Genomic DNA, 12,514 nt, shown 5'->3' with positions numbered 1-12,514 from the left:
GAAAGAGAAGAAGAAAGAAAATGGCAGAAGGAATATTCAGAAAAATAATGTCATAAAATTCCCCAAATTTAACAAAAGACATGCATAGGCACATTCAAAAACCTAACAAAATCCCAGGCAGGACAAACTTGAAGAGACCCATACCTAGACACACAGTAGTCAAACTGTTAAATACCAAGAACAAGAACAGAGTTCTGAAAGCTTCCAGAGATAAGCAATGTGTTATGTAAAAGGGAAGTCCCAGTAAAATTAAATGCTGATTTCTCATCAGAAACCATGGAGGCAATAAGGCAGTGGAACAAAATATATAAAGTCCTGAAAGAAAACAATTGCCAACCAAGAATTTTATATTTAGGAGACTTTCAAAAATGAGGGAGAAGTCAAGACATTACCAAATAAACAAAAACTGACGGAGTCAGTCACTTCTAGACTTGCCGTACAAACAGTGTTACAGAGAGTTCTTCAAAAGAAAAGGAAAAGACACTAGACAGTGGATCAAAATGGCATAAAGTAGTAAAGAGCCCCCTGTAAAGGTAACCATGTATATGGCTATAAATTCCAGCACTATTATATCATGTTTTTTGAAATGTAACTGCACTTTTTACTTCTTACAGGTATTGAAATGAAAATGCATAAAAATAATGATAAATATATGGCTTTGGACATACAATATATAAATATATAATTTGTAAAAAGTACACCAAAAAGGAGGGGCATGGAAGAGTAGAACAACAACAAAGGTATATGCTATTGAAGTTAAGTTGGTATCAACTCAAATGTGATTGTTATAGATTTAGGATATCAAATTTAAGGCTCATGGTAATCACAAGAAAAGTATATGAAATAAATATATACAGAAAAAAATGAGAAGGGACTCAAAATGGTACAATAAAAAATTACATAAATATGAAAATAGGCACTGAGGGACAAAAAAGATATAATGCTTACAAAAACAAAACAGCAAAATGGCAGAAGAAAATCTTGCATTATTAGTAGTTAACTTTAAATGTAAATGGATTAAACTTTTCAGTCAAAAGCAGAGACTGGAAGAATGGATTAAAAAGCATGACCCACACAGCCCTGGAAACTGAAAATGACTGGGGCTTTCTCCACTGAGCCAAAAAAGAAACAGTCCCCTTCAGACCCAGTCCAAGGTGACCCTCTGGCTCTCCCAGAATTTTTATAGAGAAAAGTTGCAATGCAAAGAATTGATAATCCGGAGGCGGGGCAAGATGGCGGAGTGGTGAGGAGCAGAATTTCATCTGTCCCCTAGAGCAGCTGGCAATTACCCAAGAACTATATGAAACAGTGTTTTCGGGGTCTCCAGTAACCAGTCACACATCGGACATAAGTTTGGAATTGGAGGAAAAGCTGAGATCGCAGCGAACATTGTAAGTTCCCCGGACCAGGGGTCTGGCGCCCCTCCCCACCCAGACCTCACAGACTGTCTTGCTGCTAGCTCCCTGAAAGGGGGGAAAAAAAAAACCAAAAAACAGCAATCTGCTGAGGGCAAGAAGGGAGGCTCAACCCAGCCTCAACTGCAGAATTAATTAACAAATTAATTAACTAACTTTGGGAGCTGGGGTGCTAAAGAAGGGCTGGGCTCCGAGAAGTGGGGGCACATAAAAGCGGGCACCCATTCCCAGACTCCAAAAAAGCCATTTTTTTTCCCCTACATTTTGTAGCTTCTGGCTTCTCACTGATCCCTTATCTTTTTGCATTTCAATAGCCCCCGGCAGGGGTGGAACTGAAGTGGTTGGAGAGTAATTATCAGACAATAGCCCAAAGCATATCTTTAAATGCTCTATTCTGACACTGACAAAACTTCCAGGCTGGGGAAAGACTTTTAAAAGAGACTTTTTTTTTTTTTCCCTTTTTTCTTTTTCTTGATTTCTTTTCTACTTTTTTTTTTTAAATCTAAAAGTAATATATGTGGTTATTTTCTATCGGAAAGCCCAGGTTGAGGGACTAGGCTGGGCTTGGGGGAGACAGAGTACCCACAGTGTCTTTGAGTTCCGTATTCACTACTGAAGGCCTCCACCCCCATTTTTAATTGGCAACTCAGGCTGACCAAGGAATCTACCTGGAGAGGCCCCAAAGAGGAGAGAGAAGAAGGGAATAGTGCCCCTGAGAGACAACCGGAGTTCTGAGGACTGGAAGAGTGGAGGGAGGTCCAGCTCAACTGGCAGTCCTCCTTCTGGGAATTCAGACCCCAGGGGCTGGAATTCAGATTCTGGCTTCGGTCAGCCATGTCCCTGACAGGATCAGAGTCACCAGGAGAACTAAAGGCTCCATACCTCCTTACACTGGTGGGGGAGCTGCGGGCTGGCCAGCGCCACCTGCTGGACAGGAGAGGAAAAGCACCAATTCTAAAGGCCTCATAGGAGGGTCTCATTCTCAGGAAAACTCCATACCCTCCCAGCGAGACCTGGGCCTCACCAGACTGGGAAAATCTGACTAGGGTCGACCATATCTGAGGAGACCCACTCACAAAAAGGTTACATAGAGGCAGAGCAAGAAACAGAAAAAACAAGAGGAGAAAAATTCTGATCAACTAAATAGAACCTAAGTTAGAGGTCTAGAATAAGTTGAACTGAATAACAGAGGCCAGAGAACAAAGCCAACCAACAAGAAAACCACTAGGTAAAAGACAGAAAACAAGCTCCAAAATAAACTAATCAAGAAAATCAGATGCCTAGACAACTTAAGATAACAAGCCATACCAGGAAACATGAAAACATGGACCAGCCAAAGGAACAAACTAATAGCTCAGCTGAGATACAGGAGTGGAGGCAACTAATGCTAAATAAATTTGATGAAATGAAGGAAGAGATAGCAAAAGAGCTGAAGGATATAAAGAAGACACTGGCTGACCATAAAGAAGAATTCATAAACTTAAAAAAACAAATGGCAGAACTCATGGGAATGAAGGCCACAATGGAGATGAAAAACACAATGGAGGGACACAAAAGTAGATTTGAACAGGCAGAAGAAAGGATCAGTGAACTGGAAGACAGGTCATTCAAATTCATACACACAAAAGAACAGATGGTGAAAAAAATGGAAAAATACGAGCAGGGTCTTAGGGAGCTGAGTGACAACATGAAACGCACAAATATACGTGTTATGGGTATCCCAGAAGGAGAAGAGAGGGGAAAAGGGGCAGAAAGAGTAACAGAAGACATATTCACTGAAAATTTCCCAACTCTTATAAAAGACAGAAAATTAGAGATTCAAGAAGTACAACGTACCCCAAATAGAATAGATCCCAACAGACCTACTCCAAGACACTTACTGGTCAGATTGTCCAATGTCAAAGACAAAGAGAGGATTCTGAAAGCAGCAAGAGAAAAGCAATCCATCACATACAAGGGAAGGTCAATAAGACTATGTACAGATTTCTCTGCAGAAACCATGGAGGCAAGAAGACAGTGGCATGATATATTTAAGATACTGAAAGAGAAAAACTGCCAACAAAGAATTCTATATCCAGCAAAACTTTCCTTCAAAAATGAGGGAGAGATTAAAACATTTTCAGACAAACAGACACTGAGAAAGTTTGTGAATAAGAGACCGGCACTACAAGAAATACTAAAGGGAGTGCTACAGGCTGATAGGAAAAGACAGGAGAGAGAGAGTTGGAGAAGAGTGCAGAAATGATGATTATCAGGAAAGGTAAAAGGAGAGGAAAAAATAAGATATGACATATAAATTCCAAAAAACAAAATGGTACTAGAAAGTACTGCCCGTACAGTAATAACACTAAATGTAAATGGATTAAACTCCCCAATAAAAAGACACAGACTGGCAGAATGGATTAAAAAACAGGACCCATCTATATGCTGTCTACAAGAAACTCACCTTAGACACAAGGACAAACATAGACTGAAAGTGAAAGGTTGGAAAAAGATATTTCATGCAAACAACAACCAGAAAAAAGCGGGAATAGCTATATTAATATCAGACAAGTTAGACTTCAAAAGCGAAACAATTAAAAGAGACAAAGAAGGACACTATATATTAATAAAAGGGTCAATTCATCAAGAAAGCATAACAGTCATAAATATTTATGCACCAAACCAGAATGCCCCAAAATTCATGAGGCAAACACTGCGATCCCTGAAAGGAGAAATAGATACCTCTACAATAATAGTTGGAGACTTCAATACACCACTCTCATCAATGGATAGAACATCTAGACAGAGGATCACTAAAGAAACAGAGATGTTGAATTGTATGATAAATGAACTAGACTTGACAGACATTTATAGAACACTACATCCAACAACAGCAGGATACACTTTTTTCTCAAGTGCTCATGGAACATTCTCTAGGATAGACCACATGTTGGGTCACAAAGCAAGTCTCAAAAAATTTAAAAATATTGATATTATACAAAACACTTTCTCAGACCACAACGGAATGAAGTTGGAAATTAATAAAAGGCAGAAGGTCATAAAATTCACAAACATATGGAGGCTAAACAACACCCTCTTAGAAAACCAGTGGGTAAAGGAAGAAATTACAAGAGAAATTAGTAAATACCTTGAGGCAAATGACAATGAAAACACAACTTATCAAAACTTATGGGATGCAGCAAAGGTGGTGCTGAGAGGGAAATTTATTGCCCTAAATGCCTATTTTAAAAGAGAAGAGAGAGCAAAAATTGAAGAGTTAACTGCTCACCTGGAGGAATTAGAGAAAGAACAGCAAACTAACCCCAAAGCAAGCAGAAGGGAAGAAATAACAAAGATTAGAGCAGAAATAAATGCAATTGAGAACAGGAAAACAATAGAGAGAATCAACAAAACCAGAAGTTGGTTCTTTGAGAAAATCAATAAAATCGATGGACTACTGGCTAGGCTAACAAAAAAAAAGAGAGAGCAGATGCAAATAAATGCAATCAGAAATGGGAAAGGAAATATAACTACCGACCCTGCAGAAATTAAGGAGATAATGAGAAGATACTATGAGCAACTCTATGCTAATAAACTAGACAACTTAGATGAAATGGACAACTTCCTAGAAAAGCATAAACAACCAACATTAACTCAAGAAGAAATAGATGACCTCAACAAACCAATCACAAGTAAAGAGATTGAGTCAGTCATCAAAAAGCTCCCAAAAAGGAAAAGCCCAGGACCAGATGGTTTCACATGTGAATTCTACCAAGCATTCAAGAACGAATTAGTACCAATCCTGCTCAATCTCTTCAAAAAAATTGAAGAAGAGGGAAAGCTACCTAACTCTTTCTATGAAGCTATCATCACCCTAATACCAAAACCAGGCAAAGATACTACAAAAAAAGAAAATTATAGACCAATTTCTTTAATGAATATAGACGCAAAAATCCTCAACAAAATACTTGCAAATCAAATCCAGCAGCACATTAAAAGAATTATACACCATGACCAGGTGGGATTTATTCCAGGTATGCAAGGCTGGTTCAACACAAGAAAATCAATTAATGTAATACACCACATCAATAAATCAAAGCAGAAGAACCACATGATCATCTCGATTGATGCAGAAAAGGCATTTGACAAAATTCAACATCCTTTCCTGATGAAAGCACTTCAAAGGATAGGAATAGAAGGGAACTTTTTCAATATGATAAAGGCAATATATGAAAAACCCACAGCTAACATCACACTCAATGGGGAGAGACTGAAAGCTTTTCCTCTAAGATCAGGAACAAGACAGGGATGCCCACTATCACCATTGCTATTCAACATTGTGCTGGAAGTTCTAGCTAGAGCAATTAGGCAAGAAAAAGAAATAAAAGGCATCCAAATTGGAGAGGAAGAAGTAAAACTCTCACTATTTGCAGATGACATGATTCTATATGTAGGTAATCCAGAAAAATCTACAGCAAAGCTACTAGAACTAGTCAATGAATACAGCAAAGTAGCAGGCTACAAGATCAACACGCAAAAATCTGTAGTGTTCCTATACACAAGTAATGTGCAACAAGAGGAGGAAATCAAGAAAAACATCCCATTTACAATAGCAACCAAAAGAATCAAGTATTTAGGAATAAACTTAACCAAGGACACAAAAGACCTTTACATAGAAAACTATAAGAAACTGCTAAAAGAAATTGAACAAGACCTGAAAAAATGGAAGAACATACCATGTTCGTGGATTGGAAGACTAAATATAGTTAAGATGGCAATTTTACCTAAACTGATTTACAGATTCACTGCAATACCAATTCAAATCCCAACAACTTACTTTACAGAAATAGAAAAACCAATAACTAAATTTATTTGGAAGGGTAAGGTGCCCCGAATAGCCAAAAATGTCTTGAGAAAGAGGAATGAAGTGGGAGGTCTCACACTACCTGACTTTGAAGCATATTACAAAGCTGCAGTGCTCAAAACAGCATGGTACTGGCATAAGGACAGATCTATTGATCAATGGAATCGAATTGAGTGTTCAGAAGTAGACCCTTACATCTATGGACAACTGATCTTTGATGAGGCAGTGAAGCCGAAGCAACTGGGAAAGAGCAGCCTGTTCAGTAAATGGTGTTTGAAGAACTGGATATCCATTTCCAAAAGAATGAAAGAGGATGCCCATCTCACACCTTATACCAAAATTAACTCAAAGTGGATCAAAGACCTAAACATTAGCACCAAGACCATAAAACTCTTAGAAGAAAATGTAGGGCAATATCTTAAAGATCTTGTGAAAGGAGGTGGTTTCTTAGACCTCACACCCAAGGCACGAGCAACCAAAGAACAAACAGACAAATGGGATCTCCTCAAAATTAAACACTTTTGTACATCAAAGGACTTTGTCAGAAAAGTAAAAAGGCAACCTACACAATGGGAGATGATATTTGGAAACCACATATCAGATAAGGGTTTAATATCCCGAATATATAAAGGAATCCTGCATCTCAATAACAGAAAAACAAACAATCCAATTAAAAAATGGGCAAAAGACATGAACAGACATTTTTCTGAAGAGGAAATACAAATGGCTCAAAAGCATATGAAAAAATGCTCAACTTCACTGGCTATTAAGGAAATGCAAATCAAAACCACAATGAGATATCATCTCACACCTGCCAGAGTGGCCATTATGCAAAAAACAGAAAATGATAAGCGCTGGAGAGGATGTAGAGAAAGGGGCACACTTATTCATTGTTGGTGGGAATGTAGAATGGTGCAACCACTCTGGAAGACAGTATGGAGGTTCCTCAGGAAGCTAAATATAGATTTGCCATATGACCCAGCTATTCCATTGCTGGGTATATACTCAGAGGAACTGAAACTTAAAACACAGACATTTGTAAACCAGTGTTTATTGCAGCATTGTTTACAATTGACAAGAGATGGAAACAGCCCAAATGTCCATCAAAGGACGAGTGGATAAACAAACTGTGGTATATACACATGATGGAATATTATGCAGCTGTAACACAGAACAAAGACATGGATCATGTAATAATGTGGATGAACCTTGAGGACATTATGTTGAGTGAAGTTAGCCAGAAACAAAAGGACAGATTCTGTATGGTCTCACTAATATGAACAGACATTAATGAACAAACTTTGGAAGTTAAAAGCTGACAACACAGGTGACCAGGAGATAGAAAGAGGGCAGAGATCAGCCATTTGATGCTGAAGGACTATAGAATGTTTAGGATTGATTGCATAGATCCAGAAATAGATAGCATAATACTGTGTGATGGTAGCACGGTATTGTAAGTACACTGAACAGAGATGTCTGTGAGTAAAGCTGAAAGAGGTGGGAAAGGAGAATGTATGACACCAGAGGTAAAGATAGATGATAAAGACTGGGACTGTATAACCTGGCAAAAACTGGAGTGGCCAATGACTGTTACTAAATATACAAATATAAAAATGTTTTTGCATGTGGGAAAGCAAATGAATGTCAACCATGTAGAAATTTGAAAAAGGGATGGTATTCAGGAAAAAACATAATCAAAGCAAACTAGAGTCTATGGTCAACAGTAACATTGTAATATACCTCCATTAAATGTAACAAAGGCAATATGCCAATGCTAAATGTATACGAGGGGGATATAGGGGAGTAATATGGGATTCTTGGTAGTGGTGTTATTTGCTGTCCTTAGTAGTATATTGTATTGTATGACATGTTATTTTTCTTTTTATCATTTTTTCTTATTGCTTAAAAAAATTTTTTTCTTATAGTAATCAGTATTTTCAAGTGCTGATTGTGGTGATAAATGTACAACTTTATGATGATACCATGAACAACTGATTGTACACTGTGGATAAATGTATGGCATGTGAATATAACTCTATAAAATTGTAGGAAAATATATATATAGGAGTAAAAGTGTTGGAGAAAACATGGTGAGGGGGATGATGCCTCACCAATATGGACTAACTACAATGTGTAAACTCAGAATTGAATCTTAGAACATAGCCTAACGTGGACACAATAATTGTAATAGTCCCTAGATTGTAAGCTCTTACAGCAGTTAACTCTATCCCTGAATTGTAAGGCCTATCTCTAAACTTTGAGATGCTGATCCCCTAGCGTATAACCTGATAGGTCTCTGGAACAATGCATATCTCTGAGACACCTGAAACTCAGAGCTAGAGCTCGGCAGATATGAATGTCAGTATTAGTGCATACAGCCACTGTCAAAAAAAAAAAAAAAAAAAAAAAAGCTGAAAAAGAGCCCAGACTTCAATTAGTGATATGAATGAAGCAGGTCTGGTTAAGACCAGGGCAAGCCAGGCCAAAGTATAAAGGTTGAAACTGATTGTGTTTTAAAACTTCAACTTTCATATGAGACCCAGGGAATAGATATCTATTTGGTACAGGATCTAAATTTTCTAAACGGTACAACTCTACAGTCGATTTGTTCAAACACCACAAGTGCATGGAACTTTGAATAGGAAGTGAGATACGGTAGGTTAGTATAGGCTGGAGTGAAATAGTGACACATCCTGGAGTAATTTGGGCAGATAATAAAAAACATATTTACAGCCTCCCCCTCCCCAGCCCCGAGGATCTGGGGGAAGGTGCAGATGTGCTGGACATCCTCACCTGGACTGGTGTTGATGTTGTCACAAACATTGGGACTGGCGGTTTGATGTGCTGAGCCCTCGAGCAAGGGACTTGCCCTTATGAAGCTCATTACCACAAAGGAGAGTCTGAAGTTGTATGTAATGATGCCTAAGAGTCTCCCCGAGTACCTCTTTGTTGCTCAGATGTGGCCCTCTCTCTCTCTAACTGAGCCATCTCGACAGGTGAACTAGCTGCCCCCCCCCTACGTGGGACCCGACTCCCAGGGGTGTAAATCTCCCTGGCAACGCAGAGTATGACTCCCAGGGATGAATGTGGACCCAGCATCGTGGGACTGAGAGTATCTTCTTGACCAAAAGGGGGATGCAAAATGAGAAGAAATAGCTTCAGTGGCTGAGAGATTTCAAATGGAGTCGAGAGGTCACTCTGGTGGACATTCTTATGCACTATATAGATAACACCTCTTAGGCTTTAATGTATTGGAATAGCTAGAAGTAAATACCTGAAACTACCAAACTCCAACCCAGCAGTCTGGACTCCTGAAGACAATTAGATAATAATGTAGATTACAAGGGGTGACAGTATGATTGTGAAGACCTTGTGGATCACACCCCCTTTATCTAGTGTATGGATGAGTGGAGGAATGGGGATAAAAACTAAAGGACAAATGGGGTGGAATGGGGGGATGATTTGGATGTTCTTTTTTCACTTTTATTTTTTATTCTTGTTCTGGCTCTTTCTGATGTAAGGAAAATGTTCAGAGATAGATTGTGGTGATGAACGCATAACTATGTTATCATACTGTGGACAGTGGATTGTATATCATGGATGATTGTATTGTGTGTGAATGTATTTCAATAAAACTGAATTTAATAAAAAAAAAAAAAGAACTGATAATCCAAATTTTGTGACAGACCATAAATTTTGTTCAGGTAGGTTCTAATATTTCCTTGTAAAAATGTCTGTAACCATGCAGGATTGCAGTTTTAATATTCTCTACTATTCAATGTATTTTTAAGAAAGTACATTGTCTTTGTTTTCCTATATTTGATTATTTACATTTAAACCTAAGCAATTGTTATTAGATATATTTTTTAACTTCAAGTGATTTGTTTTCCTTTAATTTATATTAATATTTTCCTTGTAGAATTATATTTCTTCATTTTCTTATATGATTTTTGAAAGATTAAAATAAAGTTCAACTTCTGCTTTATGATTAAAATTTTAATGAATTATCAAAAAAAAAAAAAAAAAGCATGACCCAACTATATGCTGTTTATGAGAGGCTCACATTAAATTCAGAGACAAAAGTAGGCTAAAAATGAAAGGATAGTGAAACTATACCATGCAAAAAGTGACCAAAAGAAAGCTGAGGTAGCTATACTGATATCAGATAAAATAGATCTATGTCAAAAAATGTTACAAGGGACAGAGAAGGTCATTATATACTGAAAAAGGAGTCAGTTTATTAAAATACACAATTATTAATATATATGCACTCATTTGCAAGTCCTCAAAATATATTTGTTGACAGATTTGAGGGAAGAAATAGACGGTTCTACATTCATAGTAGGAGAATTCAATACACCGCTTTCAATAATGGATAGAAAATCCAGACAGAAGAGCAACAAGGAAACAAGAGACTTGAACAATACTATAAACCAACCTAACAGACATATATAGTGCACTTCATCCAAAAGCAGAATACATATTCTTCTCTAGTGCACAATTATAATTTTCCAGGATAAACTATATATTAGGTCATAAAATAAGTCTCAATAAACTGAAAATAAATTGAAATCATACAATGTATCTTCTCCAACAACAACGGCATAATGATAGAAATCAGTAACAGAAGAACTGGAAAATTCACAAATATATGGAAATTAAACAATGCACTTTTAAAAAACCAATGGGTCAAAGAAGAAATCACAGGGGAAATTAAGAAATACCTTAAGGCAAATGTAAACAAAACCACAACATACCAAAACTTACAGGATGCAGCAAAGGCAGTGCTAAGAGGGAAATTTATAGCTCTAACTACTTACAATAAAAAAGAAGAAATATCTCAAATCAGACACCTAACCTCACAACTAGAGGATCTACAAGAAGAGCAAACTGAGTCCAAAGCACCTAGAAGGAAGAAAATAAATAATGAGAGCAGAGATAAATGAAATAGAGAATAAAAGAAAAAAGCAGAGTCAACAAAACCAAAAGCTGAATCTTTGAAATGATCAATAATACTGACAAACCTTGAGCTACACTAACAAAGAAAAAAGAGAGAGATGATGCAAATAACTAAAAACAGAAATGAAAGGGGAGACATTATTACTGGTCCCACAGAAATAAAAAAGGAATATAAAAGGATATTATAAACAAAAATATGCCAACAAATTAGGTAACCTAGATGAAATGGACAAATTCCTAGAAACACACAAACTACCTACACTGACTCGAGAAAAGTAAAAGATCTCAAGAGACTAATAACAAGTAAAGAGAGTGAATCAGTGATCAAAAACCTCCCAACAAATAAAAGCCCAGGACCAGATGGCTTCACTGGTGAATTTTACCAAACATTCCATGAAGAATTAACACCAATCGTGTGAAAACTCTTCCAAAATATTAAAGACGTGGAAACACTGCCTAACTCATCTATGAAGCCAACCTCACCCTAATAGCAAAGCCAGAGAAAGATACCATGAAAAAAGAAAATTACAGACTCATAGCCCTTATGAATATACATGCAAAAACCCAACAAAATTCTAGCAAACTGAATCCAAAAGCACATTAAAATAATTATACACTGTGATCAAGTGGGGCTTATCCTATGTATGCAAGGGTGCTTTACTGTAAGAAAATCAATTAATGTAAAACACCACATTAATAGAACCAAAGAAAATAAAATGCATGATCATTTCAATTGACAAAGAAAAGAACTCTGATAAAATCCAGCACCCCTTCTTCATAAAAACATGTGGAAAACTGGGACTAGAAGGAAACTTCCTGAATATGATAAAGGGTATATGTGAAAAACCCACAGCTAACATCATGGTTAAAGACTGAAAGCTTTTTCTCTAGGAACAGAAACAAGACAAGGATGCCCATTGTCACCACAGTTATTGACATTGTACTGGAAGCTCTAGCCAGAGGAGTTAGTCAAGAAAAAGAAATAAAAGACATCCAAATTGGAAAGGAAGAAGTAAAACTTTGCCTAATTGCAGATGTCATGATCCTAAATAGAGAAAATACAGAAAAATCCACTACAAAGCTACCAGAGCTAATAAACAAATTCAGCAAAGTGGCAGGGTACAAGAGCAACATGCAAAAATCAGTAGTGTTTCTATACAATAGTAATAAGCAATCTGACTAGGAAATAAAGAAAATTTATAATAGAAAATAGAAGAATAAAGTATCTAGGAATAAATTTAACATGGGATGTAAAGGACTTGCGCATGGAAAATTACAAAACATTGCTAAAAGA

General features: G+C 37.0%; 1 protein-coding gene across 3 annotated transcripts in view; it reads right to left on the bottom strand.

The window, feature by feature from the left end:
- The window catches only part of ASTN2 (astrotactin 2), a 926,574-nt gene that overhangs the window by 178,510 nt on the left and 735,550 nt on the right, over window positions 1–12,514 (bottom strand). The window lies entirely within an intron of this gene.

This window comes from Choloepus didactylus, chromosome 10, assembly GCF_015220235.1.
Source record: "Choloepus didactylus isolate mChoDid1 chromosome 10, mChoDid1.pri, whole genome shotgun sequence".
Taxonomy (NCBI): domain Eukaryota; kingdom Metazoa; phylum Chordata; class Mammalia; order Pilosa; family Megalonychidae; genus Choloepus; species Choloepus didactylus.
This window is presented reverse-complemented; position numbering and strand designations above follow the sequence as displayed.